Below are 18,333 nucleotides of genomic sequence, written 5' to 3'. Positions count from 1 at the left end.
GCACACGCACAACCATCACCATATTGACATTACTGTCGATGCGCCGGCGTCAAAACCTATCGCGATCTACACCACACGCCTCACACGAGCCGCTCCGGTCCCTTGACTACACACTAAACATCGTAACACCCTTGTGGGTGTAAATGGCTTGTCCTATAACTAACACCCATTTGGGTGTAGCAAAACGCCAAAAACAAAGGGCGTTATTCCTAACGCCCCTAAAATAGGGTGTTTTTCCCTAACACCCTTAAAGGACGGCGTTACTCCGAACACCTTTCAATTAGGGTGTGATTCCACTGTACGCCTTTTTATTAGGGCGTTATGTCTGCGCAGTACGTCCTCTAAATTGTGTGTATCACCGCCAGAAAGGGAAATAAAAAAAAGGCGCGATTACCAACACCAATAAAGTAGGGCGTAAAAACCCAAAAGAGTGCACGAAAAAATGACTGCAAATGCCTGGTTCACTTTTTTATTTTTTAATCAAGGTTCTAACAGGTTCTACAAAATTCTCCATAGACGATTGCGAGCAGGTCATTCGGCCGCAGCCATGTCTCTGCTTATGCGGGCAAGTGCGTGCAATTACAAGCGTGCCAAAGGGCAAAGCTACGTTCACGCGCACGTCATCAAACTTGGCGAAGGAAAGACTGAAAGAAATAGTTCCTTTTATCATCGCGATTCCACCACGACCAAGACGCTTCTAAACCAGTGGCGGTCCGTGCGTGTAAGGTCAAGAATATTTCAACCGGATATTGCTTCATAGCCCCTTCAAATTGTACAACCGAAGGCCCTATTTGAATCTCCAACTGTATTTTTCTTGTGACGTTTATGCCTTCTTGCACTGGTGACGTGGACAAAACTGGGAGGCTTGCAAAGACGGTACGACCGGGAGTTGCTTGGGACGTAAGCGGCAGTTCATGTTTGTAAGCCGTAAAATGGTCTATTGAAACGGAAGCAGGGAGGCTATGTTTGACAAATGTTTCGTTACTCCTAAAAATAAACGGAAGTGACGATATCGCGTTTGATTGGTTAGAGGTTCAAATGACGAAAGTTATCTATTTTCGCCATTTGACCTTCTAACCAATCAAACGCGATATCGTCGCTTCCGTCACTTCCATTTCTTTGTAGGAGAAACGAAACATTTGTCGAACATGGCCCCTTGGACTACTATTAGAAGCATGATTGCAGAGTACTTACAAATAAAACAGCGATCTCATGTAATCCGTGATAGATGCATAATCCGATTCGGGCAGCACAGAACTATCCACAAACACAATGTCGAGGATGAAGGAGGTTGCTCACATTTAGCGGAAATTTCGCGGTCGCCGATGAGCACCTCTCTGTCGTGATAGATGCGTAATCCGATTCGGGCAGCACAAACAACGCAAACACCATGCCGAGGTTGAAGGCGGTCGATCACATTCAACGGAAGTCTCGCGGCCGCCGATGAGCCGCTCTTTGTCGAAACGCGCCCAACAAATACAGCACAATAATTCCATGGACTCCGACGAAATAAACGACCATTTCTGAAAAGTTGGCATGGATCTATTCCGGCCGTTCACGACGAAAAATCACGGCCGCGACTTGCACGCACGAAAAACAGGAATACACTGACGGGCGCGGGCGCCCCCCTTTTTGTAAATCGGACCTACGTGGCCCCTACAACTCACCATAACTTGGCATACGGCAAAGACTACGGCCCCAGTAGCCCATCAGCGCGTCAGAGCGAGTCACGTGACAAATTTTCGTCCAAACGTCCTTGTCTTACAGAGAGCAGTCACGTGTTTAGCGCCACCCCTGTGATTTGCTAGAAGCGGCCTTCGCACTCGCTCACAGCAACACGAAGACACAAAAGAAGGTTTGGGGGCTTATCAGAACACGAGGTCAAAGGGGGTTGGACAAAGCCGCTAATCTCCCTCTGCTGCTTTGTATTGCCACCGGCCCTGCCCATGGGAAGGTCGCGAAATCGGACCCGTCAGGACTTGCTTTGCGTAGTACAACCTTGAGCGTCTCAAACTGCCACTCATGTAGACGCGCGTGCTCTGGTGCGGACCGCAAGATCACAAAATAAATACGAAAAACAATTTTGAACGTTGTCGAACACGCGGTTTCACGTGTACCAAAGAAAAACTGAAAAAAAAAGTGAAAGCCGTTTACCACTCCCTGTAACGCCGAATTGGAGCGCAGCTCTTGAGGAGGAGGAGGGGAGGGTACTGAGGGCCACGTGTTCTCGGGGGGGGGGGGGTCACGTGCCCCCTCAGAGGTCACGTGACCTCGGGAGGGGGTCACGTGACCAAAATTTTTCCGCTAGATTTAGCGGGAAAATATTTTTCCGCTAGATTTAGCGGGGAAAGTTTTCCGCTAGATTTAGCGGGGAAATTTTTTCCGCTAGATTTAGCGGGGAAATTTTTTCCGCTATAGCGGGGAAATTTTCCCGCTAGATTTAGCGGGGAAATTTTTTCCGCCAGATTTAGCGGGGAAAGTTTTCCGCTAGATTTAGCGGGGAAATTTTTTCCGCTACATTTAGCGGGGAAATTTTTTCCGCTAGGATTTAGCGGGGAAAGTTTTCCGCTAGATTTAGCGGGAAAATTTTTTCCGCTAGATTTGACGGGGAAATTTTCCCGCTAGATTTAGCGGGGAAATTTTTCCGCTAGATTTAGCGGGGAAATTTTTTCCGCCATATTTAGCGGGGAAAGTTTTCCGCTAGATTTAGCGGGAAAATTTTTTCCGCTAGATTTGACGGGGAAATTTTTCCGCTAGATTTAGCGGGGAAATTTTTTACGCTAGATTTAGCGGGGAAATTTTTTCCGCTAGATTTAGCGGGGAAATTTTTCCGCTAGATTTAGCGGGGAAATTTTTTCCGCTAGATTTAGCGGAGAAATTTACCCATAATGCACCGCGCGGTTACGCCGACGGCGACGGCGACGCCGACGGCGACGGCGACGGCGACGCCGCTCAAGCCGGGAACGGGCCCCTAAGAGCTGCGCTCTAAAAAGAAAAAAGCGCCGGGAAGCTATACTTCGTTTCAGCTTCCGTCCGAGCGCAGCCAAAGCTACGTGTGGCCGGAGCCAATCACACGCCGGCAATAGGTCACGCGATCTCACCTGCACTTATGTATCACTCCGCTGCGCCGCCGGTCGGCGCGCCGCCCGCGCTAGCCGAGTATTTCGTCTGCTACGGGTGTATCAACCATATCGTCTGCTACAGGTTTAAAAAGTGTCCTTTCACGTTCTGAAACTTAGTCACAGGGGATGTCAGTACGTAGGCTGGCCGCTGGCATCTGTGTCTGAGCTTTCAACTTGTTCGGCATAGTTTCGAGATGTAAGTACACATTGCAAGGTCCCCGATGACCCGGCCATTGATGTTTCCTTGTATTGTTTGGATATACCAGGACTCGAGGCGCAGTCCTTTCCACCGGCTTCTCGACGTTTAATGTGATCGGCAGGTAAAGGGGTGCCCTGATTTCGCCGCGTATCTGAATTGTAGTGGCCAGCCGTGTTGCCAGCGGATATACGTGTTTTCACCAAACCACATGCATTCCCATATATTAATAGAAACATAAACTTCAGAGATTTGATACCTTTAGTTGAAAATCATTCTCAGCAGTACACATCTCGAACATTGTGCAGTTTTTACGCACAAAACAGTTATTTTAAAATAAATTGCTCTTGTGAACTACTTTGTGGTGCGTAGGAATGCTCTTCTCCAAGTTGCGAACCGCCCCTCAGCCTTGGGCTGCGCTCGGACGGAAGCTGAAACGAAGTATAGATATTTTGGTATCATTACGGAGAGATAAGAAACACGTCCCTGGGGGTGTCATTAATCCAGCACTTTCGATTGTTTTGCGGCATGGTTTCATGAGATTCACCCCGAAATAAAGTCTCAGTGAAGGTGCTATAATTAGTGCGAAACCCAGTCAGGTGAGTTTGTAATATCCGAAATGAGGGCGCCGCAGTTTGTTCAAGTCTTCAGTTTAAAAGACCTTTATCAGGTTAAAAGTACGCAGATTCTATTTCGCTTAATCTTGCTTTGTTTTGTTTTTTAACGTCGGATTTTAGGCAGTCAACGAATAGAAACACCTCGCCGATATAGCCGATTCACGCAGGACACTCTTGACAGTCAACCAAAAACGGCGCCACGTACGGTATGTCAGGATATATCGTCGGCGCAACCCATCCCATTTTTCACAGATATTGGCTGGACCAAAATAATATCTGCACAATCATTCCGATTTAATTTCATAACAGCGCAATACTGTGTGCTGCCTAGGTTGTATATTTACACGTCTTCGTTCTTTTTTTTTTTTTTTTTGCGAGCGGAGATGATTTTTTTTTTTGAAATCAAGGTTGAACCGATCAAACTGATGCACGCGCGAAACGTAATTTTAGGCTCGTGTCGGACGAAGAGTTCAATAGGAGTTGCAAAAACTATTCTCTAGCGCTTCCTAATCATACGCGACTCCGTGTGGCGATTAATTATACTCGATGTTTGTACCGCCGTACATCAACAACAATTTCACCAAAGCAATAAATATGAACGGCTATGAAATCATGGGTGTATTTGACAGCATCACCACCACGCCCCTTTCACACCGTGTGGATGAAGGGCGTACAATTAGCCCATACACCCTTTTTACACAATTTCAGACACCATCGCTGCAAGTGGGGCGTAAAGAGGGCGTGTAAAGGGTGTAAAACGTCAGCACACCCTTTTTACACCCACCGGTATTCAGAAATCGTGTAAAAAGCGTGTAGAAAGGGTGTTTTTCCTAACCTACACCCTTCTTACACCCTTTTTACACGATTATGGGTGTTACAAAGTTTAGTGTGTACCTCGAATTTTAGTACACTGAAGTTTTTACCTTATGTGCGACCGAAGCCGAAGAAGCTACACGCGCAATCATGCTTCGTGAAACAATTTCTGCACGAGCGGGCGCGCGAGGTAGGAACAGCCAGCGCGTTCGGCTCGCGCTTCTAGCTTCAACTTCGGACGTACCCAAGACAAAATTCTCTATGGTGTATAGACGCTTTGCAGCAGCTGTGCATGGACGCCGCCATAACTGACCTTCAGTTTTTGTTTCCTCTTATTCTGTTTCTTTCGCTTCATCATTACCATAGCAGGCCAAGTTATTGTGATATTAGATTCAACTGTGTCCTTTTCTAAAGCATCGGCCTTTGTAGAGGATCGTCAACTACCGTTTCAGTTGCTCGGCATCTCGGTAAGACAAGAGAAGGTCGGCTATGGCGGCTGTAATTTGGCGCGTGTGTAAAGCGTCTATATTTTTTCTTTAAAATGCGCACTGGCCGCAGGAGCGAATTCGCTTTTCAAGCGCGCGAAGCAAGTGAACATTTAGCGCTTCCGCGCTATGCGCGCTCAGCTCTGGCATTGAAAGGTTCCGAGGTCCCGAGCCGTCTTTACCATAGTACGCCCTTGCGGCATTACATGATGCCTCCTCTTCGGATCCGAAGATTGGCGGAGAAGGCGGAAAGAAAAGGCAGATAGGAAATTGGAAAGGTGTTCTGCTTAAGAAGGAGGGGGGGGGGGGTGCAACGATTTTAGGACTTCGGTCAAACATTTGTGGAAGTTACCCTCTGACACTTCTAAAGCAAAGAACAGAAAACTTATTTCGCCTGCGTGTCCTAGTTGCTGTGTAAAAAATGAGATAAACATTGGCATTTCTGGCACCCCTCTACTCACTACCAGTCTTCAGGGTCACACTTGGTCCCCCTCCTAGTGACAAAATTTGGGGTGCCGTGTAGCTTCCCGTATACTCGCTTGGAGAACGCTTACTTCCCCTTCTCTGCTGACATTAGCGGGCGTTATGCTGCAGCTTAGAGCCGAGCGAGGCCACGTAAGCCTTTCGCTGTAGTTCCTTCGGCTGCCACTCGCGGCTGCAGGTGGGGAAAAAACTTGACTTTGGCTTTGCGATTATGCAGCGGAATCGCGACATTTTTTTTAATGAATGAGATGTTTTCTGTATCCTCTGGAACATGATGAACAACGTGAAAATGACGAGATGCAAATACTTTTAATCTTAAAATCGCTGCACCCCCCCCCCCCCCCCCCCCCCCCGTTTAAAGCCCCATCAAGTTTTAAAAGTAGCGCACAATCCGTCGCTGAAGGACACACGTGCAACGTGCAGCCTTTGAGGATCATGCATGGCGGCACAACGCACAACTGAGCTAGATTTCAGACGCCGTGTTCTTACCAGGAGTGGCGCGCGACACGTGCCTCGAGCATTTCTGCAACAATGAATGACGCGACTTTTCCCAGGATACAAGGGCTTTAATTCCACTCGGGCTTGGACGCCACGTGTCGTCGCGCAATGGAACTAAAGCAAATGTCTCGGATTCCTGGCCATGATATATGTACACATTTTAAACCAATCGAAAGCGTTTGACCGAGTTGTTTATACCAAACTCCTAAACAAACTAGCCTGCATATGAGGAGAGGGTCAGATAGGATCCAGGGTCAAAAAGTGTTTAGAAAATCGCTTTCATTTCTTTTTTTTTTTTACGGTGCGCACACCTCGGGAAGAAATGAAGTAATTTTTGTTGTCCCGCAACGTTCTGTTTTGGCGTCACTCCCATTCCAGCTGCTTATAAATAACAGCGAAGATGGAATTGAAGCAAATATAAATCTATTTTCTAATGATTGTGTTATTTATCGAGAGATCAAAGGCCAACACGATGAACTTTTAAGAAATGATTTTTAAAGTAAGTGGACGACTGGTACGACAGCTGGGAAATGACGTTAACTTTAGACAAAACCTTATCTATGCGCTTAACGGAAAAGAAGAAAAATGTTCTCGAGTTTTCTTATAGTGTTAACACTGTGAATTTGCGCAGAGCCTTTACATAAAAGTACCTTGGCGTCATGATAATATGGTATTTGAACTGGAACACACATTTTAAATTTGAAAAAAACAAAGCCCTTGTGAAATCACTTTTTCTAAAAAGAACGTTAAAATATTACACTCGTGATTTCAAGCTTTATCCATCCTCTTCCCTCGCTGCTCCCTGTATTATACTATACAGATATTACCTGGTTTCTTCCTATACAAAATAATGAAAGTATTACTGAAAGTGCTAAAAAAATTACAGAATTTATTTTTCACAAATACGGTCATTATTAATCGCCAACAGAGCTTTCAGAAAAAGCTGTACAAATGTCCGTTGCTGATCAAGAAAAAGTTGGTGGATTGAAATTTTTTATAACGACGTATATGAAACTGACAATACAATGTATGTAATGCTTTCAGAAGTAAAAAAAAAGAAGAAAACACTTGAAACAAGCACAGCAATACACTCCTTGAGTATTCCCTTTATTGAAACTGTTTCAGATACTTTCTTTTTTCTTCATATATAAGAGACAGGAAGAAAGTAGATACTCTGTTTTTTATTTATAAAAGTGTTCCCTTGCTCATCGGTGCCATTGAAAACTAACTTTTTTGTCAATATATATGAGTTGATATGTTATATAATTTTCAAGATAAATGTGGCACTTTCTTTCTGTTTACTCTTCGTTACCTTAAATTGTATATTTCTGTTGTTCTTATACCTCAATCCCTGCTATATTCACTACAGGGATTGTAGCAGGGATTAAATGAATAAAATAATACACCGCAGTTAGCAGAGCAGCCGTGCCGCGCGCCGAACGACGGGAAGCGAACTGGGATGAAGGAGAGAAAGGGGGGGTACAGCTCGTGGGCGCAGCGTCTATGAACAGTTCCGTAACTGAGCTCATCTAGCAGCGTTGGTTGCATGCCTCCCCCTGACGTCACTTCATCATTCTTGCCGGTAGGTGCTGTCACTTCGAAAACCGTAGTGAGGACCAGACTGGCTAATGAAAAAAAACTTCGCAAAAAGTTATTTTGACATAATATTTGGATTACTATACTTTCGTAATGTTCGTTGGTGTGTGTAGCAAATTAAGAGGCAATGCGGGGACTATAAACCAAAACACCGCAGTATCTTCTAAGTCAGCGCTCCACAACTTTCTTCCTAAGATTACTTTCTCCTTCAGAGGTGACCCCGCTTCGCGATTATCCTTTCGGCTTTTTTCAGTTTTGAATGAAAACCGTTTTAAAGCATACTTTGTGGGGTTTATTATCAGTATCTACTTAAGGCACAACGTTCTAACGGTAGCTAAAGTAAACGTAACAATGAGCTGACATTTAGGATTCAAATGAGCGAAGGAGATTCACAATAACTGTTGTGGTACTTACTTTCCATTTTATGGTATCGGGGCTGTCGAATGTCGCGATAGATTTGTTGTTCGATAGACCCAGAAATTGTACGTGGCGATTCTCAATGAGTGTGAGATTCAAATGGGTGACCGTGTGGCAAATCTGCGTTCATGAAACACAGCAGGTATCATGTCTGGCACCTAAAGGTTGCTTCGCACGTCTAACTTCTTTTGCAACTGAGCGCGTTAAGTTTTCTTGTGAGTGCTTCACACAGAGTTGCACTGGCGCCATCAATTTAAGTTTTGTATTTTCATGGGAAGCGACCAAAGTTGAAAATATTTTTCAGCAAAATTAAATCGGCTTGCACCTGAAATGGAGCGAATTTTCTGTCTCTGGGCAACTGGCGTCTCCATTAACTTAGCAAAGCAGTGGCCATGAGTCGAATAGTGAGCGCGATGTTCGCTTCATTTTAAAGGCCGACGACCAGACGCGAGATTCTGCAAGGCAGAAGATCCTCCTCACCATGGGGAAGAAGGAAACAGGCAAAGGTGGACAGGGTAAAAGTGTGAGAGGAGGAAGCGGGGGAAAAGTGGAAAGCGCGTATTGGTCGTCGGTCTTTAAGTGGAGGCCAATTTATTTTTGCATAAGGTAGTTCAGGAAAACGTGCAACCCATGGTTATACATATAAAATTTATAGTGACCGAAAAGGGGAGGGAATGATTACTGAATTTACTTCAATAATGTTTGGGCAAGGGAAAGGCAAAGAGAGCTAGCGAAAGGTTGTGCCAGGAACGGGAATCGAACCTGCGAATTTCGCTTATTAGAGGTGAGGAAATTGGCCTATTAGACCATCCCGGCCACTGGTTTAGGCGGACTAAATCCTTGACCAACCCTCTGTGTGTACTGCTGTAGAGAACTGCACGGGCCCGAGCCAGCCTGATGGCCCGAGTCCGGCCCGTGGCGGCCCAGCCCTCCCCTTTCCGGCCCGCTGCAGACGCCGGCACGTGCGGCGAGTGGAAGATCATTCCTTGCATTCTCCTTAATTCTTGAATAATTTAGCATGTGCCTACCATTTCGTCACGAGGACCAAGAATGAAGGCAATAATGTGTTCGTATTTTTGTTCAATATGCAGTGTAACGTCTCTGTCGTGTGCTAAAGAGCTTCGCTGGTCATCCAAATTCACAAACTAGAAGGGCTCGCGCTTTTTTTTTTCTCTTTGGCAAGTTGTTTAACATTATTAGAGGACAAAAAGGTGTTTCCAGTGATTTAAAAGGAATCCTCAAAAAACAGGGTGCAGTGATTTCAAGCGCCACGGCGGATGAAGTGTCGATTCTCCCGAGTCTAGCTTATTTAATAGCTCTTTAGACTGACCTTCACCTTTCGCAGCAGTCCACACGCGTTTTTTGTTTTTTTTTTAAATTTAAGAGTGCAGCCTTTCAAAAAACACGCTCCGAAGCAGGGCTGCCAACCCGAAGGAAATTTGATAATAAAGGAAATCTCGCAAGTTCGAGAGAAATCTTGGGCACCGTATATATCTGGATTTTGATAAGTCAATTACGATTTTATATCGAAATAACATCGAAGTTTAGTTGCTTTAGCTACACTTAGGTTATTCCCTCCAGCCATTTTGCGGTTTGTTGTGCGAACTCTCGAAGCACTCGGCACTCGAAGAACTTTTTTCGGCGAAATCGCTTTTCATTCTTTCTCATTGATCCCGTGAAAGGTATTGACGAAGAGCTCAGCCAAGTGGAAGCTTCTGAAAAGGCTGCTGTGTCTTCTCGAAAAAAAGAACAACAACTACACTGTATTTGAAAAAACACTGCGATGGCTGGAGATACAGATTTATCATTACAATATTACATCCTGAAGTGTCGTGCAACAAACAGCAGTTACTGTGTGTCGTGTTCCCTGTTTTCGATCACATGAAATCGCGCTTGTGTTACACCTTTTGTGTTAGACTGACTATTACAAAAAGCGTTATTGAAGTTATTCAACTGTACCAAGGTCTGATTGCATGCATATCATCTAAGGTGAAGACAGAGTTTCATTCGTCAGTTTAAAACTCCCTGTAACACTTCCCCTTGCCAGATTTGCTTGGGCCGCGGTATTGAAACGAGGAACTTATCTTAGCGATATGTATATAAGGCGTAAAGTCTAGCTATTATATATTTTATCGTAAAAATAGAAGTGATGTAAAACAACAAAGAATAGTTTTATGTAATTATTTGGGCAAGGGAAGTAAATTTTGTGGGAAATAGAAAAATTTCAGGCGTTTGCTAATCAAATTTTACTTTCCGCGTTGGCAGCCATGCTCCGGAGGCTCAATACCCTGGTTTTTGATTTTGATTGGCTTTAAAAAACTAAAGTGACTTTTGGCCAATTCGGTTTCATCCAGGAAGGTGAGCATACATTTGAGGGCTCCATTCTAGGTCTGTTTCGATCCGTGCGGTTTCTTCCTTGGTCCCGCACGGGAACCCCTCTACCGCCCAAACGTCATCGTGTTCGGCTTATTCCAGGAAGGTGTGGCCGGTGTCGGCCCACCCGCCGCAAACCTGGCGGTCGGGGTCAGCGTCCCACCGCATGTAGTGCCTGCGCATCAGGGTCATGGCATTGCGGGTCCCTAGACGGCAGAAAACGGCCGCTGCTCGACCCTGTTCCTTACGCCCCTTCGCCCGTCCGGGTTTAGACGCATCCGGCGATTGAAAAATACGCCGGAGACGCCGCTGCGACGGCATCATGGACGACACCGTCACTTCGCTCAGGAGTTTACAAGGGCGGCCGATGTCGGTTTAGCGTTGGTGGTTTTCGTTAAAACGTGCTTGCTGACAGTATGCATACATCCGTGTGGTGTATCTGCTCGCTTTTATTAGTTGAGTTAAGGTATATCAGGAATAGACCCTGTGGCATTCGAAATACTTTGAAAGATAGTTTTTGTGACAAGGAACGCGGTTGTTTCTATTTGATCTAATCACTTTCGTCCACAGCTGCTTGCGCCCGGGTTTGAGCAAAGGTTGATTCTTTTCGTCTTTCTAAGTTAAAGCATGCATGTGACACTCAATGTCGGAAATAAATATCTAATAACTTTTTAAACTGCCATTTGACTCTATGGTTCACGGTCATTTAGGCGTTTAAAGAGTTGATGGAATGAGCGGGTTTATGCTGAATGGTCTGGCCGGCTAAAGGGTTCGACGGGCTAATGTGTTTGTTGTTCTGTAGGGGTTTGATGGAGTAAGGAGTTTGAAGAGCTGAGAGGTTCCCATGACACATCATGTCTGAAGAGTGTATTTTCAATATGGAAGCTTAGGTATCGTGCGCCAAATGAAGCAGTAATTTATTTTCAGAAGATTTCGTGGTCTTCCATGACGTCATGGATACACATGCTACCGTGGTGTCACAAGACGTTAGAAGGTCTAATGAACACCTTCCGATAAACTTTACTATAATCCGCGACAACTTTTCTTGGCATTTCCTGGGAGAGGAGGAGAGCCCGCGCGCAGCTTTATTCAGCGCTCAGAATGAGAGAGGGAACATGTGCTTGTACCTTCCACTGCATTGCCAAGAAAAGTTGTCGCGGAGTATAGTAGTAATTACGCTAGATTTACACACGGCATTGTAACAATGGGGAGCAGTGTGCAGTGTATGAGATTTCGCAATGATTTGATAGCCGGACGCGGCAAGAAACCGGGAGTGTTCTTATCGAGTGACTTACCTCCGCGATGTTCTTCTGGTGAAGAGAGCTGCAGTTTCTTCCATACTGGAAGAGCGAGGAATCAATTTTGGTGCCGTACGTTTCGATCATCAATAAGGCCATTGAAAACGACACGGTGAGTGCCCGGTTCTTAAATTGAACCGATCGGCTTTTTACATAGTCCAAAGCCTGTACCTACACAAATGTATCGAGATTCATATTAGCCTAAGTGAGACTGACTAACACGTTCCGACGCTTGGCACCCAACAGCTCATTACTAGGGGTGTGCGAAAACCGGACTGAATCGAATACTGCTGCGACATTCTTAAACTTCACAGTGAAAGCAAAGTAGCGCGACAACTCGTTTTCTTAGGAGTGTTAAATCAAGGGATGACAAAGCAACACTCGATTTGATCCGGTATACGCACACCTTTACAAAGAGTCAGTTTTATAGACTCTTGCAAACAACCACGTTTTAAAAGCTAACTTGGCCATCATGGGTAGAAAATTCGGAGTTTGGGAGAATGACTAGCCCACCGAAAGCACACCTTATCAACTAAGTGTTCAATATCAGACGATCAGCATCCTTCAGAAGGTGTGGCAATCGCAAACGCCTAAAAACCGTTTCCACTTACTATTAGCCTTAGCAGACGCTACGAGCCGTGCGGTACACTTCAGTGGCGCTAACGCATGATGTAACAACGCACCCAGCGTGTTGCTGCACGCCTTCCGAAGACCGTGTTGCATTCACTACACATTATATTTGCTTAAAACCTCCTAGCTTCCTCTACAGTAAATTAAAAAGAAAAATCAAATAGAGTATATATATCTGAGTGTTAGGTGTTTCGCCACTACAAAGTAGAACATATACGTCATCTACAAGTTTGATGTGGTCGGTTTATATACCGATAAATCCTGCAATATAACGCCCCGAGCCGGTTATAAAGAAATCAAGCAAGATAGATAAACCATGTCATAGTGATCGACAAATGCTCCACGGATGGTCCGTTAGCACCATAGGGACCTTTATGGAAGAAAAGCGTAGGCGTGAACACCTTCCGTCGTGAGAAACGTTGGGGGCCAGGAGTACTTTACAACGCGAGGTTTGGATAGTGCGTGTTTAGCTGAGAGTATCAGAACTTGCGTTTCGCGCAGGGGGAGTGCGGAGGTACTGTTGGGAGCTGTGTACATCGGTGTGTTCTTCCTCGCCCGTGTATTAGAGTTCACGGTACAGCTGCAAGACCTGACCAGGTCTGGAGGAATGAATGACGGGGTACACCGGGGATATCCACATCAGAGGTCGGCATTTTAGGTTGCCCTTATTTACCATCACCCTCACAGCCACACTCCCCTAAGCCCCTCACTCTCCCTCACCCTCACAGTTACACACACCTTCTGCCCGTTATTTACCCTCATCCTCACACTCCCACTCACCCTCAGCCCTTCACTCACCCTTAGTAAACTTCACGGCCCTCATGCCCCTCACGCAATCATGGCCCTCACGACCATCACGCACTCTCCGCCCTCCCGCACTCATAGCCCTGACGCCCCCTCACCGCCTTCACGCACTCGTGCCCCTCACGTCCCTCGTGCACTCATGGCCTCTACGCCATTCACGCACCCCTGCATTTACCGCCGTCACGCACTCATACCCCTCGCGCACTCATGGCCCTCAAACCCCTAACGCACTCATGCCCCTCATGCACTCACCGTCCTCACGGCCCTCACGACCTCATAGCCCTCACGTCCCTATGGACCTCACGCACTAACCGCCCTCACGGCCCTCACGCACTCATACCCTTCACGCCCCTCAAGCAATTATGGCCAACACGCCACTCAGGCCCGCTTCAGACGGGGCCATTTCGGTCAGAAACATGACATCGGAACACCAGCAGCACGGGCCACCAGCGTTCGCACGCAGCAACCAAATGCTGCAATTTGCCATCATCATCAAGGAATTTTAATTTGGCTTGTGCTATTTAGACACACAATTACGGGCTATAAACATGTTTTTATGCATTCAGATCTCGTTGAGAATATTAATGCTTCTTTCTGAAAGAGTTGATTTCCAACAAAAAGCAATCAATTTCAAACCAGAACCAATTTTTGCGTTGTCATCGTCACCGGCCCGAGGAATTACGCGAAAAAATCGCGTTCTTGATTGGATGCAGCCACTTCAAACGTCTAAGAAGTGCTCTGAGTTGCTCGCTTGTTTTTAACCGGACCCGATCACAGCAATTCGTGTCGATCTGGGGAAAGCTAGGGAACAACCCGCCACCAACACCAAAACTGCTGAAAACGTTGCTCCTTCTGAAGAAGGCCTCACGCACTTACAGCCACACGTCCCTCACGCCTTCATGGCCCTCACACCACTCACGCACTCACCGCCCTCACGGACCTCACGCACTCATACCCGTCACTCCCCTCACACACTCATGGCCAACATGCCATTCACAGAATCACCGCCCTCGCGCTCCTCATGGCCCTCACGCACTTTAAGCCCTCACCTCCATTACCCACTCATGGCCCTCACACCACTCACACACTAACCGCCCTCACTCCCCTCACGCACTCATGGCCCTCACACCCCTCACGCCCCTCAGGCACTCACCGCCTTCGCGGCCCTCATGGTTCTCACAGACCTCACAGCCCTCTCTGCCCTTATAGCCCTCACGGCCCTCACTCACCCTCACACTCATGAATTTTCCTGGTTCAGAAACTTACTCACCCTCACCTCACCTCTGAAGATGAGGGTGAGTGAGGGCCTTTATAGAGTGAGGTTTGCCGAGGTATGATCCACACAGGGGTCGGTGGTCTGACTGGCCTTGTAGTTCATGGTATAATGTGCATGGATCCAAACCCACCTGACCTTTAGCCGTGAGATACACGCAGATCGCGGGGTCTCACGCAGGAATGTAAGCACTGCCCCAATGGCGAGAAAACGAGGCGATCGGTGTTGGCCTTTCGCCCGGTGGGAAAGGCCTGTGTGACGACGCGTTGAGAATTGGCCGCTTGCCAAAAGGGGATGGGCCAACGAGTGATTTTTGGGGGGAAAAGTATCAGGTGGCTTCTTTTTTGTGCTGGAGCTGGAGATCTCAAGCTCTCTAATCGAGCCCGGTCGAGGGATGCCGAGGCACAAGGTCTCCGTAATAGAAACTTAATCACCCGAGCCAGCAACTTCCGAGCTTGGGTAAACTAACACCCGAGCACCTCCTACCAAATTCTGTACAGGAGAAGTTTTCTTTTCTTGAATAATTTCGCTGATGTACCCTTATTCGCTACGAATGTATTTAATTGTTTATTGAAATGAAACTCTCAAGCTAAATGAGTTGGTGCTCGTCGGACAAAAGAAGCAACTTCTTCCGAGAATTACCCAGCTGCCTACAACAAAGTTCGTCATCTCAAGCGATCCTGGCTACCCGGACGGCACAATGTGACCCAGCGAACCCGTACTCATGCATTGAAGCTGTTCCTCAATTAGGAGTGCCCAAGCGTCACAGGTAGGAAATATTTATCTACAGCTTTGTTTTCTGCTAGTCAGGAGCGAAGCTTCCTTGAACTCTACACGAGAATACTTCTTTCTTTGAAACCACGACCCTTAGCTTATTTGCTTCATGCTTTTTATTGCCGACGGGAAGTTTTTCAAGCATCTATCTCACGCGCATGATCCCTGTAGGTTGGGGGAATCCCATACCTGCGTCATCGCTTCATCAACAAAAGCCGCAATGAACACCGCTTTTTTTTTGTCTGACTGCAAAAAGTTGACATTTATGACCACCAAATTCCTATGAGGAAAAATAAACTCCTGAAAAACAGCCCCGATTCGAAGGAAAATAAACTGGATTAGAAAGGGACCACCACATAGTATTTGTGGGAGATATCAAAATCAGACCAATCGGCGAAAAGGGCTCAGCAGGCCCATGTTTTGCTCTGTTAGAGTATAAAACACATGTTCTCGAAACCCTCAATCCTAACAGAAATTTCTTTGTCCGTCAGTGCATTTCGCCACTAAATTTCTCGAGAAAATTGACATCACCCGGCTTAAATGCCAGCTTGTTTTCCTCGCAAAAACTAGCTGGCAAAGTCACGGCAGCTCACCCATAAAACAATTTAGTTTTCCCACTTCATCAATCTCCAAATGTGACATCGCGTGACTTCGACACGCACTTAATTTCCCCCAAAAAATTTGACCGGGAAAATAAAAAAAAAGTAGGTACAACTTTGTTATATCTCTGTTTAATATTTAATTCAGGAACTGAAATTGCGTTCTTTAACGGGTGTGATAACTTCTTTTCCGAGCGGCATAACGTTGAAACTAATTTAAACAATCCCTCCTTAGATGTACATACTCGAAATCAATGAGTTAAGGTTGCTGCAATACTGTTATCATTAAGGCGTTTAAAGAAGTACCACGGGTTTGTTACAGGCATATGTCTCACCATTGACACTTCATACTTGTGCAAAGGGTTTTCGTAGACGTTCGGCCCGATGACAATGCAGTGAGGCTCACCGAGAGAATCTTCGAAATGAGTTCGGAGGATCACCACATCGATCGGCGCATTCCTGGTGGAAGAAACAAACGAGGATGCCAAAATTGTTTAGGTGTTCAACTGGATGCTGTACAGCCTATGAGTCTCAAAATGTGCTTGCAAATATTTTGAAATTTTTATAAATAAAATTGCAGACCCATTCAATCATTTTAAAATTGACTGTCGCCCCTTTGCGGAAAACGGACTGAAACAATTTCCAGCCTGAAACAATGCACGCATGAGAAAGCAGAGGGAAGAAGCGTTTTAGAGCGAACTTGGAGGCCAAGCCATAAACCAGAAAACCCACAAAAGGGACACTCGTGTAGCCGAATATAGGTCCTTGCAGCACATTGGTGGCAGCACAATCTAGTTCTTTCAGTCGGGAGAGTGCCCGCGCTTGCTTGAGCACGTGCTCACGTATTTTTGTTTGTACCAAAGCTCCTGATTCCTTTGATATTTAAAAACCAGCCAGTGGCACAGCTAGCTTGTAAATATGAGTCCTACTAAGTCATCTTAATAAATGTGTTGTGCAATGTTCAGACACAGTGAAGTAACTATGGAGCCGGCTAGTCCTCTAGGACACGTGGTGATAGCTCTATATTACCAAGAGTCGGTGACATGCTAGAGTGCAACTCAGGTACTTTTTCTTGATCTTAGGATTACGATCAGTTTTTTCCCCGTGGTAAGTGTCCATGAATTGCCAGGTATAATATATTTTTTTCGAAATCATATGTAGTTCTTTAGATATCTTTATCTCAGAGTTCTGTTTCAGGGGTCTACTGCGAAACCGAAACTACTGGCTCTAGAAGATGTCAACCCTGGTGATCAACTGCAGCGCCGTATTGCTGCGCAAATTTCGTAACAAGGTTCTGCAAACCGTACGACTGGCCTACATGCAGAAGCGGTTACCATCAGACAGGTAAGGTGCTATGAATATTTTACTGCTCTGTTCCCCAGGAGTCAGCCATCCGTAAAAAATATGAACGCACAATTCCGGCAGAAAAGCGAGTTTGCTACGATAAATAGGTGATATTCATTCAGCGGCAAAATTGGCCACGGATCTGCTCCAAAGGCTCAGAACGAACCCCATTCTTCTGAGAAGAACTACAATCTTGGTTGTTTGTAAATCACGTTACAGAAGCGTTGGGGAAGCTTCTCAGTTCGCGTTTGGCCGCCTGTAAAGTTTTCCGAGTGCAAGGCCTCCCGAATCTCTTCGACGAACCTCGTTGACCCATGTCTATCTCACCTTGGAGTTTTGGGGGAAATGGTGAAAACGCGCCTTCGGGTGGCCCAGCGGGTCGTTTGCGCCAACAGAGGCACAAGAAGGCGGGTTGGGCATTGGGCAAAGATGCTAGTTTCGCAAGCACTTAGCACTTCGGCACCCTCACTTAAGCGAGCAGGAAACCAGTTATCTTCGTGCGCTTACGCAAACGAGCACTTCCAAACGACTGCCGCTAAAGCAGAACATAACAAGCTGAAGTAGTCCACTGAGACGGCTGAAGATGAATGAGAAACGGCAAATTAGAGAGAGCTGGTAAGGTTACGAAGAAAGAGGAAAGTAACATGAACGGCAAAAATTTACGAGGGTGTTTTGCCCTGTCCTTGTTCTACTTGCCTTTATTGTTGCTCTCTTTTATCCGCGAAGCAGAAAGGCATAGCGAAATAACTTGCAGTAACCAGCAAGTGGCCTTCTTGATTCCGAGCATGAGGGCTGGACACAGGATTGCTTCAGAGTAGAGCGAGCCTGTCTAATGCCCGCACAGAGCCTGGTGGTAGCAGCTTTGATATCAGTTTTAGAGTTGATCGGGTTATTGTATTAGTCACCCACTCTGGCAGTGCTCGTATTTAGTTGCTTTGAATCAATACCAGTCATTTATTTTGTTTCGACTTTTGATCGGAGTTACTCTTTAAGAGTGCGGTAGAAGCTCGG

General features: G+C 46.1%; 1 pseudogene; it reads right to left on the bottom strand.

Annotated features, from left to right (window-relative positions):
- LOC120842859 overlaps window positions 1–18,333 on the bottom strand; it is a 66,186-nt pseudogene that overhangs the window by 36,508 nt on the left and 11,345 nt on the right.

Source organism: Ixodes scapularis, unplaced genomic scaffold, assembly GCF_016920785.2.
Source record: "Ixodes scapularis isolate PalLabHiFi unplaced genomic scaffold, ASM1692078v2 ptg000178l_1__unscaffolded, whole genome shotgun sequence".
In the NCBI taxonomy this organism is placed as follows: domain Eukaryota; kingdom Metazoa; phylum Arthropoda; class Arachnida; order Ixodida; family Ixodidae; genus Ixodes; species Ixodes scapularis.
The sequence above is the reverse complement of the archived record's forward strand: the minus strand, read 5'-3'. Positions and strand labels throughout refer to the sequence as shown.